General features: G+C 29.4%; 1 protein-coding gene across 3 annotated transcripts in view; it reads left to right on the top strand.

Annotated features, from left to right (window-relative positions):
- Positions 1–15871, top strand: part of LOC123298612 (autophagy-related protein 16-1) — a 788644-nt gene that overhangs the window by 701288 nt on the left and 71485 nt on the right. The gene's annotated exons all lie outside the window — the stretch shown is intronic.

Here is a 15871-nt window from a genome sequence, read left to right as displayed (position 1 = left end):
ATTAATTCGGATAATCGGCGTTCTACTGTACTTATTGAATTTTCATCATTACCCTTTGTGCTGTAGGGTTGGTAACTTGAAAACTATAATTCTGATATTATTTTAAATAGTCGCATCGTTTTCGCCGTACTCAAATTCGTTAAAAAACGATGTTTTTATCAAATTTTTTCGATTTTTTTAAGGGGTACTCTTTGAAAAATTTCGAAGAAAATGAAATTTCTTTTGTTCTTTGATTCAGATGAAAATTATTTTCCAATGTAATTTTGACCCAAAAATTCGATATTACCTATAGTATTAAGTTCGATTAAAATACGTAAATTGATACGAAATGCGGTAATGACATTGAATAATTATTTAATGAGCACACTTAACTAAGTCGAAAAACTTATCCATGGTAAACTAAATGCTAATATTGTTTCGATTTAGCTATCAAATGAAGTTTTACAAATAAGGGGTCACTTGGATAAAAAAGTATCCTTATTGACTATGTTTAAATGGAACATAAACTGAATTGATAAAACTGATTGAACCAAAACAAAGTGAATGGAATTGAAGGAACGATTCGTTCGTTATGAGCGTTGAACGGACTGAACGCCTATCAACAACAAATAATAATATATGATTGTTGTATGTTGTTATGTCGTGTAATTTGAAAAGATAAATTTTATTGATTGTTTTACGGTTGAATGCGTCAATATGATGTTAAATGGGAAATGTCAGATCGTTAAGTGAAAACACAACATACGGTTTGATATCGTAACGCCAACAACAAATATATATATATATATATATATATATATATATATATATATATACGTACGAACCGTAAGTATGCGACAACGATACCGGATGGCCTCGAATTTACACAAAAAATCTTACCGACGGGAGAAGTGAAAATATAAAACTTTAGAATAACTTTGTTTTTAAAAATTGAAATTATTAACATACTTGCTAAACTCGGTTATGTTTGCCTGTGACTTTTTCTGATATTATCGATGAAGGGAATCATTAAAAATAGCCTAGAAACATATTTGACTTTTCTATTACTTTCATCCCCTTTTTCAGTTTCATTTTTATATAGTCGTTTCCGTGAAAACTTCGGGATGAAAAATATGTACAAACTTCAAGTCAATCCAAAAAACTACTTTTCGAGTTTTTCGCCCATAAACATTATATATTATAATTTTTGTAACGTAAACAAGTGATAACTATTATAACTAATAAAAAGGTAACAGCAAACAATTTTTCTCAAGCGGTCTCTCATCCAAGTTTGAAGCTTACTATTTCAAATCGCACAGCTTTTTATTATTAATTTTTTTAAATGAAAGTTGACAAGATAACAGTTTTTGGATTGTTTTTAAAACAACACGATTCTAAATCCTTGCTAATATGAAAATTATTATTTTTATTATGTTTTCTTCTTCAAGTTCAAGAAAGAAAAGAATGCCGATCTGTATAGTTATAGATGCTCAACTCAAAACCCAATGGTGGATGGATTTGACATATTATTTATGGTAAAAACAGTATGTGTTATAGGTTACATTGCATAGTATTAGTTCGAAAATATAGTGAATTCATTTCACTATATGACTTACTGGGAGGATAACCTAAGCATATTATTAAATTGTATAAAAAAAATACAGTGTGATCATTCCAAAAGTATTCAACCTTAATAACACTGAACCTGATGTGATAATTGTTTTTGAGTGAAAACACGTCGATTTAGATATCGATAGGAAAGTACAAAAACGGTACATAGCCACCCCAACTTTAATAAAATTTAAAATGGCACCCCCTACCTTATTATACTTCATTTAGAAGGACTCAGAAGATGGAAGGTATTCACCCTTGATAACTCTTGACCTGATGTGAGTATTGTCTTGAGTGAAAGCACGTCGATTTAGGTATGGACGGGAAACGACGTCGACTTTGGTATTGACCTAAAGTGTTCTTCGCTATGTTTCAAGTACTATTTTATGATTCCTTTCCTGTAAATAGCTAGTAATTGTGTGATGAGTGCAGTGTAAGCAGATTTTCCAAAAACATAGCTATGAACACTTTTCATTAAATTGCTTGTCAAGCAAAGAAAGAAAATTCAAAATAAGTTCATCCGTATAGGAGCTATACGATTGATGTATAAATAAACAAGGTCACAATACATTTTAATTGTCTTTCACTGTAATCTGTTTTTTTTTTTTATTTATTTGTAAAAAGGTAAATAATGATTGCACTTAAAGTCCACACATATATCACCATCACCTTATCAAAATATTAAATTGAATTGAGTATGACTTTGAATTTACCTCTAATCTATATCACTGTACACATCTATTTATGTATAGAACCTCATTCTATATAAAATGTCATATAAACATTCTATCCATATAAATTAATATTTACATTTATTTTATATCTAATAATATCATATTTATATATATGTTTACCTACAGAATGTTTAAAAACAAGGGTATTCCACTATTTTTGAAAAAGTACTTCTTAAGTAAGATTTTGCTAATCAAAAGCCACCAATAATATCCGAATTTCCGAAAAATACACACGCTTTCTATCCAAAAACTTAAATTAAATTTTAAACCTTTTTAAACTGTCAAAAACGCGGGCATCCAATTTGATGACGTAATATGGGTATCACTATACGAAATAACACAAATAAGTTTGGCAGATATTATTCATAGACATCTGATTATAATAAATATAAATACTTATTATCTATGTATTCATTATACCCAGCTGTCTACACTGAACTAACTGATGATCTATGACTCATACCGCTATGACATCACAGCAAGGCTTACCCGCGTTTTAGGTCACGTGATATACAGTTTAAAAATTACGATTTTTAATTTTAATATTTTAAAAGAAAAATGTACTTTTATGACTCGAAATCAGAATATTTAAGTATATTTTTACATAAATTTTAACTTTTTTCAAATTTCATGAATTATTTTTTACTAACGATAATACCCTATTACACTTAAACTTATTTGTTTCTTAATATCTATGTCCTTTTAATAAATCAAGAACGCGGTAGGTGAAATGGTTTATATTCTTATACCATCTGTAATCATACCCCCTTGAAAAATGGCAAAAATATATTTTGTTTTGAAAATTGATGAAACTTGATTTATCGAGTAATTTTGAGCTAAACAAGTGAAAACAAACAATTGCCTGAATTAATTGTTGAAATACCATGCATAGTCAGTGTTGATTTCTTTATCACATAACACATACATACATGTGACACATACATAACTGATATTCAAGTATGTTACATACTATAAAATTTTCGCCTAATTGGCGCCCTCACGGGTAAACAGTTATGTTTACGAAAAAATGTTTCAAGCAAAAGTTGTTTATTTTTTGATAAGGAACATTTTTTACATTTAAACTTTTGTTCTATCTCTAACAGTTTACAAGATGGATCCTACGGACCCAAGACCCAATTGACCTATGATGCTCATTTACGAACTCGATCTCACTTTTTACGTCCTGAGTCCTGAGTTCAGCTCGATATCTTTTTTCGTTTTTGAGTTATCGTGTCCACAAACGGACGGTCGGACGGACAACCGGAAATGGACTAACTAGGTGATTCTATGAACACCTATAGCAAAATTTTGTGCGTGGCATCATTATTATTAAGCGTTACAAACTTGGAACTAAACTTAGTATACCTTGCATATTACATATATACATGGTATAAAAAATATAGAAATTGGGTTCATTTTAGAATTAAATGCGTCGTTTTTACCGAAAATCTTGTATAAAATCCTTCTATTTCGAAGAAATTCTAGATATATCTTGAAAATACTCATCTATCGTAAAATGAGTTAGATATTTATGTTTTAAAGACACAACTACTCAATTGAAAGAGACGTAAATCTAATAAGGTTCGTGATTATACGACAAGTTACGGAGATATCGACTGAAGAAATTGCTTTGAGATATCACTTTTTGTATACGATTTTTGTAGATATCTCAAAAACTGTGTGTCTGATCGTCAAATGGACACAATTTAAAAAAATAATCATTCTAGAAAAACTTTTGAAACTCTTTGTATTTTCACATACTTGCATGGAGTATTAACAGTAAGTTCGTTATTCAATGAGTATTGATGCCTAAAGTAATTGCATTAATGCATAATGTTTTGAGGGCGTAGTAACATTATAACAAAATTTTATATTATATCCTTTTTGGAATTACTATTTGAAAATTTAATTCCGGTATTTAATTTTCATATAAAATGAATGTGAACTAACCAACATATCGCTGCTGTTACACCCATGGCTAGCTAGCTACTACCATGGAATACTACCAGCAAATACGCATTAAAACTACAGTTGTGCTACTAATAGTTAGGCATTGCATATAGCATTAAATATGTTCTTTTTGTATTCACACTAATATAATATGGAAATTAGATTTTTGGAGTGAAAAACTACTTAAAGGAAAAAAATAATTGGAAACAGTCGATTTTGGCTTCCTTAAAACATACTTCAATGGCGGATCTTACAAAATGGAGGATCAAAAAAGATCAATTTTTTCGGTTTATCGTAAAAACTAAAGGTTTTATGAAAAAAAAGTTTCATATAAAAGTTATAGATAATTCAATTTTTTTTACAGAACCTTTAGTTTTGTAACAAAATTTGTCTTCCCAAAATTGTTACAAACCAGAGAATGCAAATAGTTCACTCTGTAATATGGGCATTATGTTAACACGCTGTTTAAACAATACAGTATATATATATATATATATATATATATTTTTTTTTTAGGTTAAAAATAGCTTTATTATGATTATAAAATAAATATAAAGATTTAGATATAATAATTACCTGAATGTTTCAGGTGGTTCGGATGTGACAATAAAAACTAAAGACATATGATTTTTTCACGGTCTTAAAGTCTCCCGAATATATTTTTCGTCAAACCTAGACATATTAAGGGGTGAATCATGGAATTAGATAAAGGAATAAGGAAAATAAGGGTAGGAAAAATGTTTTTCAAAATTTATGTCAAAGCCATCTATGAACACTAATCAGAAGTTATCAAGGAATCAAATCAGAAGTTATTTAATAGAATTTTTTTTTAAAATCTATGTACGTGGATGGGTCTCGACCTCACGACCTATCCTATTATCGAAAATATACTTTTGTTATTTTCGAAAATATGTTTTTAAATTATTTTATTTTGCTCTGTGTAAATTCTCAAAATTACCAATAAAATTAAATTACCGATGCGAACCACCTTAAAGTTACCAACAATTCCGGCTATGTATTTAAAAGAGAAATTTTATTTATTTAAAACATCACAAGCTTAAAACAAATATGAATTAATTTTTTTTTAAACATTACATGTAAAAACCATTTTCATTATCAAAACATAAAATGTGTTTCACATTTAATTTTTGGTATAAAATGTATTTGTTTTTGTTTTAAAAAGGTCAGTAAATTGTGAATATAAACCTATTTATTATACCTACATACAATATACCGGCCTCAACGTGTAAAGAATGGGGAAAAAAATGAAGTGAAACAGTTATAATTTTATGTGGCATAAAATTAGTTGCGTAAAAATACATTGAGTCCAGAATATCTCACTATAAATAGACATTTCTTTGAAAAGTTTACGAAGAATAATTGCTAATTTAAATTTCGATTTTTAACAGCCAAGATTTACTATTTTCTAAAAAAAAATAGTCATATTTTAAATAAAACGTGGGATTTATTGATAATTTTATCGAAGAGCAGCGCTGCGATTCATTCAGTTGCAACTACAAATATTGAACAACAAGAGAAAAAGTTTACTTATGACTACAATATTGATTTCTTGACGTCATAAGTAATTTTCTCGGTAACTTTACTGCTCAAAAATCCTACTATTAAATGGATCTACTCAGTGATGGATTACCGCCTAGGCCCGTGAGGCCCGGGCCTAGGGCGGCACAATTTGGGGGGCGGCAAATTTTTCAGAATGTCCAAATTTTAAATCTGATATAATGTAACGACAATACATTTTAAGGATCTATTCGAATTTTTTTTATATAAATTTACAAATAACTTTTTTATTTGTGAGTGCAATACTGATAAAAAATGTTTTATAACAGAAATAATTGAATATTGATAATCTTTTTTTGAAGAATTTTCAAAGCTCTGTTGATTTTTTGTATCTTTAGTAAAATTAATCTTACATGTAAGCCGCTTCTAGAATTGCACAATGTTTTCTTATTTTATTTTCAATGATTATATATATACCGTAGACGGTATACCGTCTATACGGTATACCGTCTATACGGTCTAGACCGTAGACGGTATACCGTCTATACGGTATATATATAATCATTGAAAATAAAATAAGAAAACATTGTGCAAGCATTGTGTATACCGTCTATACCGTGTAGACGGTCTAGACCGTCTATACGGTCTAGACCGTCTATACGGTATACCGTCTACGGTCTAGACCGTCCACAGTATACCGTATACGGTCTATTTAGACACGGTATGAAATTATTTTTGCCCTTTTATACCGTGGGGCCCTTATACTGTGCACGGTATACTTTTTCACGGTATACTCTTTATGCCGTCGAGCCCTTATACCGTGTGCGGTATAGTCTCGTCCACGGTATACATTATACACAGAAATAATTGAATATTGATAAGCTTTTTTTGAAGGTAAGCCGCTTCTAGAATTGCACAATGTTTTCTTATTTTATTTTCAATGATTCTGGTGTTTCATATATGAATTGATATAAGTATTATAAACGGATAAATAATATAAACGGATTAAAAAAAAAAAAAATTTCATCTTTTAAAAAGGGCGGCTAATCAGACAGGGCCTAGGGCGGCAAAATACTTAATCCGCCACTGGATCTACTATTAAAAATCTATTCACTATATTAAAAAATTTTCAAACTAAGCTAGGTACTTATCTTTTTTCTGTCTCTTACAGTGAAATCAATAAGTTATCGAGGAATAATCTCTTTAATATCTGCTAAAGAATATCTAATAACCTTAATATATGCTAATAGAAAGTTTTCATTCAATTTCTAATATGATGCCATTGTTCAATAAATGAAAATTGTTTTTCATAAAACGATTTTTCGAAGATCATTTATTTATATCACCTTACATAACTTATGGATATCTTTATTATATGTGTAAAAACACATTGGCGGATTTGGAAATGTCAAAATTCTAAGTGATCTCTGTTTGCAACATACGTTTGCTTAACTTTTCTTTCAAAAGTTGCCCACCTACATTTGTATGTATGCTTCAAAATTTTTGCAACTGAATTTCAAAATAGTTATCCTCAACCTACTGAGTTGAAATTTTGCATACACGTTTAGTTTGGTTCAATATGTTGGACCGTCTAAGATCTTTTCCCATCGCTTCCACCATACTTGATTTAAACATACTTTTTTAGATTTAGCCTACAACGTTTGTTCCATCGTAAAAGTATCTGTTACGCCACTGCTTAACAGTTAAAACATAAAAGAATCGTATAGTTGTTCGAAATCGTATTTTTTAAAATTCATATCTATGTAATATTATATATGAATTTTATTTATGTATTAATTTAAAGAAAATAAGATATGTATTTTTATTATGAGATACCACCCTTTTAGCTCAAGCTCATAGCTTCGTCACTACGTCACACTTAAAGTGAAAAAAGAAAAACTACTATAAGTAAGTATAATAATAAGAGAACAAGCCAAAAAGCGTTATAATATAAAGAGAAGAAAGAATATTACGTATATGTGAAAAACATACTTGAAAACTTTTATGAGACTTTAATTCTGTAATAAAATTTTCTATGAGTAAAATTGTGGATATGATATACAACATAGTTAGAACTGTGTAAATCATACAGATGGTATTCTTATAAACTGTACATAGAAAATACAATTCAATTCATACCAATGGTACTTAGAGTATGGAACTTACTTTTACAAAACGCTCGACAAATTTTTCGGGTACAAAATTCGCACTTGAAATAAATCTAAAAACATTCTCCATTAAATTGCCTTTTTCCTTAAAGCCTTTTCCAAACTGAACCGATTTTGAATATCATCACCTTTTTTTATTTATTTCGAGTACGGAACCCTAAACTCGCACTTGAAACACAACTAAGAATTAAATTAAATTACCTTTCAAACGAACCAAAAAGTTTAAAATCGGTTCATTCGTTTAGGCTCTACAATGCCACAGACAGGCAGACAGGCAGGCACACACATAGCGGTCAAACTTATAACACCCCTTTTTTTAGTTCGGGGGTAGTAGTTTTTAATAACTAAAAGAACCAAATTATTGTACTAAAAACAGGCTTTAATATTGAAGAAGTAGCAGTGGTCTAGACCATTAAAGTGGTATATTTTGAATTATACAGTTCCATCATATAGTTAAACAGTATTATTGCAGATTACTGTGGTTTCTTAATATCCATGAATTTATTCAACGCCATCTGAAATTCAATTTATGCTTATTATCATAGCTCTATTTGATAGCAAAGATCGTCTCATGGCAAAACTTCTTTTCATTTTTCGAATTGTTTTTTTTTTCGTGTCAAATTACTAGATTATATTTGCAATCCTTCCAATATGTATATACAGTTTTCTAGCATACACTCTGTATATTTTGGTCGGACTTTGGTTTGGGCAATCTCTGCCCAACTGACATAGTACCAGAATGAATATAATATTTCTTCATCTCATTCAATATAATAAAGTTTTGTGCATTACGAGGAGACAATTGCTTACTTAAATTTGTGTTAGAGAAGTTTTTATCACTCATTTTTTGGTGTTCTGGTGAAGTGTTCTAGAGCACACAATATTTGTTTCTATTTGAGATTACTTTTTTTGTTTTTGTTGTTATATTTTAAAGTCGTTTTTTATTATGCAATTTGAAAATCGGATCACCGATGAAAAAAAAAATGGTGTTTGTTTTTATAACTCCGCTAAAAAGAGATATAAAATATTTTTTATGGAAAATATTGGGGTAATATTGTGAAATAGAAGTAAGAATATTAAATTACTTGATTTTAGGAAAGAAAGTTAATTATTGTTTAGTTAGTCAAGTCTTACTTTTCAAAACTGAGAGTTTCAACCCGGCGATAATAATTCATACTAATTGAAACAGGAATTGGACTCTAGTTCCAATTTAGATTGCCAGGTCACTTGTCATTTATCAATATCAGGTGAAAAAAGCTGGAACATACAAAAAACTTTTCTTGTCATATTACAGAAAATATTTAAAAATCGTCGTTTTTTATGTACAGAATAATCAAATCCAATTTTTATTATCAAATACGAAACTGAGTTTTAAGTGAGCTGAAGGAGGAAGCCAAATTCAGGGCTACGATTAGACGTCCCAAATTTTGTAAAGTAAGCGAGGTCACAATTGACAAAGTCACAAATGGCGTCAGTGGTGGTTAATGAACTGACTACGACAATAAAATTAGCTCTAAAGTAGCTAATTTAATTTTTTCGAAAACTACTCGTCAAAATATCTTGTGGCCGTGAGAGCTTTCTTGAAAAAGTCAAATAGCCATTTTCCCATCTGATCGTGCTGGGTCCTTTTCATTTAAACACACTCACATAATAAAAGAAAGGAAAATTTATTGAGAAAATTGATAATATTTGGTAGTTTTTTTTCTAACGAAGAGAATTCTGTTTGAGTTGTAAATAAGTTAGTTTTACGATTTGCTTTAGTATTTACATAACAAATAAATTTATTGCTAGAGGTTGGATGTAGTAATTTTTTGTTTGCTGTTATCGATTTTCCCTCTTTCTGATTTTAATGCCCTTGAATATATTTTATTCTGTTTTGATAGTTAATACACTATGATCAAAATTTCTCTCCGTCATTATTAACTGTAAAGTCTGAGAAACATGGGAATAAAATTATAAAATCACTCACTCTCATATGTATGACGTCTTAACTCTCAAACGGAAACACGTCAAAGCGATTGTAAATTTTATGAATGTACCATTTTTAGAGAGTTAATGATCTGCGGACTCGGAGAATAATGATATTATTTTAAATGAAGTCAAACGGAAATTACAAATTTCTTGATTAAATAAAATTGAGGTTTCATACGTTACGTCCTTGAGAAAACAGTTAAAATAACTGTTTGACCTTTTCTAAACCAATGTAAGAAAGTCACATGGAAAAATTGTATTAAAACCAAAGATCATTGGCTTTTCGTTACAAAAATAGAAATATAAGGAAAAAAAAAGATTTGTTTATAATCAATCCGTAATATATTTATTATGTTATTTGCTACTGAAATAAAAATTATACAGCATGTCCAAAAACTGTAATACAACGTAAAATAGGATAAATGTGGCCCCCCCTAACGTGCTACATCCTTACATCCTATACACCCTTAATAAGAGGCACAACGGGTTTTTTTTTGTTTCCAATAAATTTATTATAGTTTTAACTTTAATTATAGTAATTTTTTTTTAATTTCCACCGACTTCGAGGAAGCATACTATTCATCATTCATCTACCGTTTTACCATAAAATCAATGTTAAATATGTCTACTTTTGACGTCATTTGTTTATTTAAATAAGCGGTCTAACCCCTCCGCTCCCCTAAAGTTTCCAGAATTGATTAAGACTTAGTCAAACTTCAAATAATATAAAAAATCAAGCTTTTTATTTAAAATTACCTTGGTGTCCGTACATCTTCAAACTCAAGTTGACAAAAAACTGTACAAAAACAAACCAAAAAACTGTTTCTCACAGCAAATGTTTTCGAGATAATTATTTCAGCGATCTATTGCCCTTTTCTTAATATACCGTCTCTTAAAAAGAAAATTGTGTTGTATTCGGATCCAGATTCTTTCAGAAACCTTTGAGGATTTTTACCACCATAGAAATACTATTTGCAACATCGCGACTGGGAGAGAGACAATTTATCCGGTGCGACACCTTTACCTGAAATTCAATTGGATAGATCCTCAAAGTATAAAATATGTACCTTTAAACCCCCGGCTAACAAAGACGGGTGTTATAGGTTCAATTTATTTGTGTGTCTGTCTATGACATCGTAGCTCCTTTAACAGATGAACCGATATTTTTTTTTAAGTACTTTGATCTAGAGTGTTTATAGATATAACACTTACAAAAGCGGTATATCTTTAAACGGTTGAGCAAATTTTCTTGAAATACAGTTAAAAACATCAAATTACCTTTCAAAAAAATAATCAAAATTGGTTCATCCGTTTAGAAGTTGCAATCTCACAAACAAATCGATCGGACATGATTTTGTGTTGGGGGTTTCGTAAAAATTTTAATTAATATGTTATTAAACCATTCTTGTTCATTTTTTTCCTTGTTCACTATGGTTGAGTATTAAAAAATTACTATGCGAGTGCTTACATTCAAAGCTAGTTCCCAGAAAAAAATGTTTTTGCATCGTTTTGGAGCATTCTGTACACATTTAAATATAACATAAATTGAAACACTACAATATTAATAAAACCACAAAATATTTCGTGACATTTAAATTAACTTCCGTAAATTGTTTTTATCATTCTCTCATTTTTATACCATGCATATGAAATATACATAGTATATTAAGTTTAGTCCCAAGTTTGTAACGCTTAAAAATAATGATGCTAGGAAAAAAATTTTGTCATAGCTGTTCATAAAATCACCCAATTAGTCCATTTCCGGTTGTCCGTCCGTCCGTCCGTCCGTCTGTGGACACGATAACTCAAAAACGAAAAAAGATATCGAGCTGAAATTTTTACAGCGTACTCAGGACGTAAAAAGTGAGGTCAAGTTCGTAAATGAGCATCATAGGTCAATTGGGTCTTGGGTCCGTAGGACCCATTTTGTAAACCGTTAGAGATAGAACAAAAGTTTAAATGTAAAAAATGTTCCTAATAAAAAAATAAATAACTTTTGTTTGAAACATTTTTTTGTAAACATCACTGTTTACCCACGAGGGCGTTAATTAGGTGCAAATTTTATAGTATGTATTTATATAGGAATATCAGTTGTGGGCGTGTCTATTTAAAAGTGAATATCTTTTGTTATTTACGTGACGTCAAAAAAACAAACATTTGCGCATCAACACTGTTTATACATTTTTGTATGTGTTATGTGATAAAGAAATCAACACTGACTATGCATGGTATTTCAACAATTAACTCAGTCAATTGTTTCTTTTCACTTGTATTTTTTATTTTTTTGTCTGTTTTTATTTTAATAATTTGACATTATTTATACAAATCTATATAGTAGCAAGTGAAAACAAACAATTGACTTGATTAATTGTTAAAATACCATGTATAGACTGTGTTGATTACACTGTCACATTACACATACATACATGTCACCCACATAATACATACTATATATAAGTTGCGCATAATTTTCGCTCTCACGAGTAAACCGTGGTATTTACGTTTTTATAAGGAACATTTTTTACATTTAAACTTTTGTTCTATCTCTAACGGTTTACAAAATAAGTCCTACGGACCCAAGACCCAATTGACCTATGTTGCTCATTTACGAATTCTCACTTTTTACGCCCTAAGCACGCTATAAAAATTTCAGCTTGGTATCTCTTTTCGTTTTTGAGTAATCGTAATGCCAGACGGACAGACAGACGACAGACAGACAACCGGAAATAGACTAATAGGGGATTTTCTGAAAACCAAAATTTTGTTCATAGTATCAATATTTTTAAGCGTTACAAACTTGGGACTAAACTTTGTATACCTTGGTATATTTCATATACATTGTATAAAAAAAAACAGGAGAAACAAATCGTGAGCGATTCGGAATGTATTTTATTTATAATATAAAAATTTAATTTGGAATTTTAAATTATTTGTCAACAAAACAGTTATAATACAGAGTTTTATTATTTTAACTGTTTTCTTTTATAGTTTTTTCATCGAATACTTCTTGTTCAATTCTTCGTGTTTGTTATAAACACACCGCGATGCCGAGAGTATGCATAAAATCACCTTCAATTATTTGTTGATCAGGAAAAAAATATTTCAATTTATATCAATCAATCAATACAGTCAATTATCACTGTCATTTTTTTTTTTTGGTAAATTTTAAATCGAATTTGTGTTTTATTTTAAATCAATTTCATTATTCAAAAAAAAAAAAAAAAAAATCATTAGTAAGGAATGTGCTCGAGTGGTAATAAGATAGAAATTAAACACGAAGAAAAAAACAACTTGGAATATTTTCTAAATCCCAAAGTTTTTTAAGGTCTTAGAAATGAGACCAGGGATTTGAAATTTGCTTCAATGCTTAGATCATTTTCTTTTGTATTTTTTTTAAATTCTCTCACAAGAGCTCATTTATACTGATGATGACTAAATTGTAGTCGAAATAAGCATGTATAATGAGATTTCAAGTAGTTTTGCACGAAACATTGCAAAGAGAAACTTTTCAACGACATTAAATTGTAAAAAAGTTATAGCAGCATTTATATAGATGCGTATTTTAAGCTATATTGTTAAAAAGCAAGTTCATAGTTCCCTTTTTATACGATGCATATATGAAATATATCGAGGTATACTAAGTTTAGTCCCAAGTTTGTAACGCTTAATAATATTGATGCTACGAACAAAATTTTGTATAAGTGTTGAAGTCACCTAATCCATTCCATTCCATTCGGAGTCCATTTTCGGTTGTTTGTCCATCTGTCTATTTATCAACATGATAACACAAAAACGCAAAAATATATCAAGCTAAAATTTTTATAGCATGTTCGAGACGTAAAAAATGAAATCGAGTTCGTGTATGCGCAACATAAATCATCTGGGTCTTTGGTCCGTAGGACACATCTTGTAACCGTTAGAGATAGAACAAAAGTTTAAGTGTCAAAAATGTTCCTTATAAAAAAATAAACAACTTTTGACTTTTCTTTAACTTCTATAAGTTAGAAACATTATATAGTGTTTATACAGGCACCTATTGTATAAATTTTAAATTTATACGTTACAGATATTATGTATGTGTTTGTTTGTTTATTACTATATTCACTGAGGAAAAAAGAGGAAAGATACGCTTATAAGTTTGTGTGTAAGAGTGGCTATATCTTTCTTTACTTACATGAACGTTCACGTTCTTTATCTTTTTGCATAATTGTTATTAAATTATCTTCTCTGAAACGCATGAATGTCCTATAAACTTGAATGCCGATTTGTTTTGTTTTTTTCGTCACGAGTTTCTGTTTAGCTTTTGTTTGTCCATTTAGTGGAAAACCGTCTGAAGAAAATTTAATTTATCATATTTTGCCGGCACGGGGGGTATTTTTCACTGTTATCATAACAAATGCACAAAGCGAGACAGGACAACTCCACAATGTAAATATTACCTCCTGATGTTGACCTCATACAAATTCTCAAATCCCGGATACCTTCTGGACTTCAAACAATTTTATTATTGTCTCGACAACATCACTACGAACAATGAAAGCTTTTTCCATAAAACAAATTTCACTTTGCAGAATATATATATTCCCTTTCATTTGATTTACATTGAATGGACCCCCTACTCTCTTTAAAGCTTATTGAAAAACGTGTAGATAATCTATCAACTATCAGCTATACATAGTCAATAATCAAATATACCTCTTCCATCTGTACAGACATAGTACATGACATCTCTTCTCTATATGTATATATTATAAATGCGAAAGTAAGCATGTTTTTTTGTTTGTTTCTTTGTTTGTTTGTTACGCTTTCACGCTAAAACTAGCGAATGGATTTTAATGAAACTGTACAGCAATATAGCTCATATTACAAAATAACACATGAGATATAATTTATAAAAATATAATAATAACAAAAAAAAAAAAATTTATTAAATTTGACATTACCATTAATTACAAATTTCTGTAAAAATAGTCGTTTGACACTGCCATAAATTACAGATTTCTGTAAAAATAGAAAATATATAATATTTCACGGCCATCTTCTCTGATATAGGTACTCAATGAATAATTACGACTATTATATATTTAAAAAAATAGAAAACCATACATATATTTTACCCCTGTAAAACAATCCCTACCATTATTTCGAGTGTTATAAAAAGGAAATAAGCGAGAGCAATCTTTATCAATCTATACTTTTAAACCCAGCGAAGCGGTCGGGTATCACTCTAGTTATACATAAACATCTTCAGATGTACATAGAAATATATTAATAATAATAATAATAATAATGAATAAAACAGATTACTTGTTTAATATAATTTGCATGTTCATCATATTTCATTTAAAATATTTTAATAAATATAAATAAAATAAAATAATAAAGAATGAATACAATAAAATAAATAAATAAAATTGAAAGGTAACAAACAAATAACTGAAATGATTGAAAGTGATGTGCAAAACATTATTTATTCTATGTAGTACCTCTACACCAATCATACCTGTTGTCTATTATTTAGGATTGCCGAATTTGTTTTCTTCTCATTAGTATAAAGCCAAGAGGTTATAAGTGTAATTTACAAAATTTTAAAAAAAACCCGACAAATTTTTCGAGTACAGAACCCTAAACTCGCGCTTGAAACATATGAACCGTTCAATAAGGTTCAAAGTATTTTGATTGTAGGTTTGGTTGACAGTAATTAAAAATCAGTCAAATTATAGTAATAAGCGCGATCAAAATCATTATACGAATGGGGACAGAAAAACCCTATCTAAATCTAAACACACACACAAAATAAAAAAATAAAGAAAAATCATTCAATTAAAAAAGTTGAATTAAAATCACGCTAGCGTGTGAACGGACGTTAGTACACGCTAACGTGTGAATAGCCACCATGCGCAATAATTATTAAAATTTAACAAACGAAAAACAACGTAG

Source organism: Chrysoperla carnea, chromosome 4 (genome assembly GCF_905475395.1).
Source record: "Chrysoperla carnea chromosome 4, inChrCarn1.1, whole genome shotgun sequence".
NCBI classification, from domain to species: domain Eukaryota; kingdom Metazoa; phylum Arthropoda; class Insecta; order Neuroptera; family Chrysopidae; genus Chrysoperla; species Chrysoperla carnea.
The sequence above is the reverse complement of the archived record's forward strand: the minus strand, read 5'-3'. Positions and strand labels throughout refer to the sequence as shown.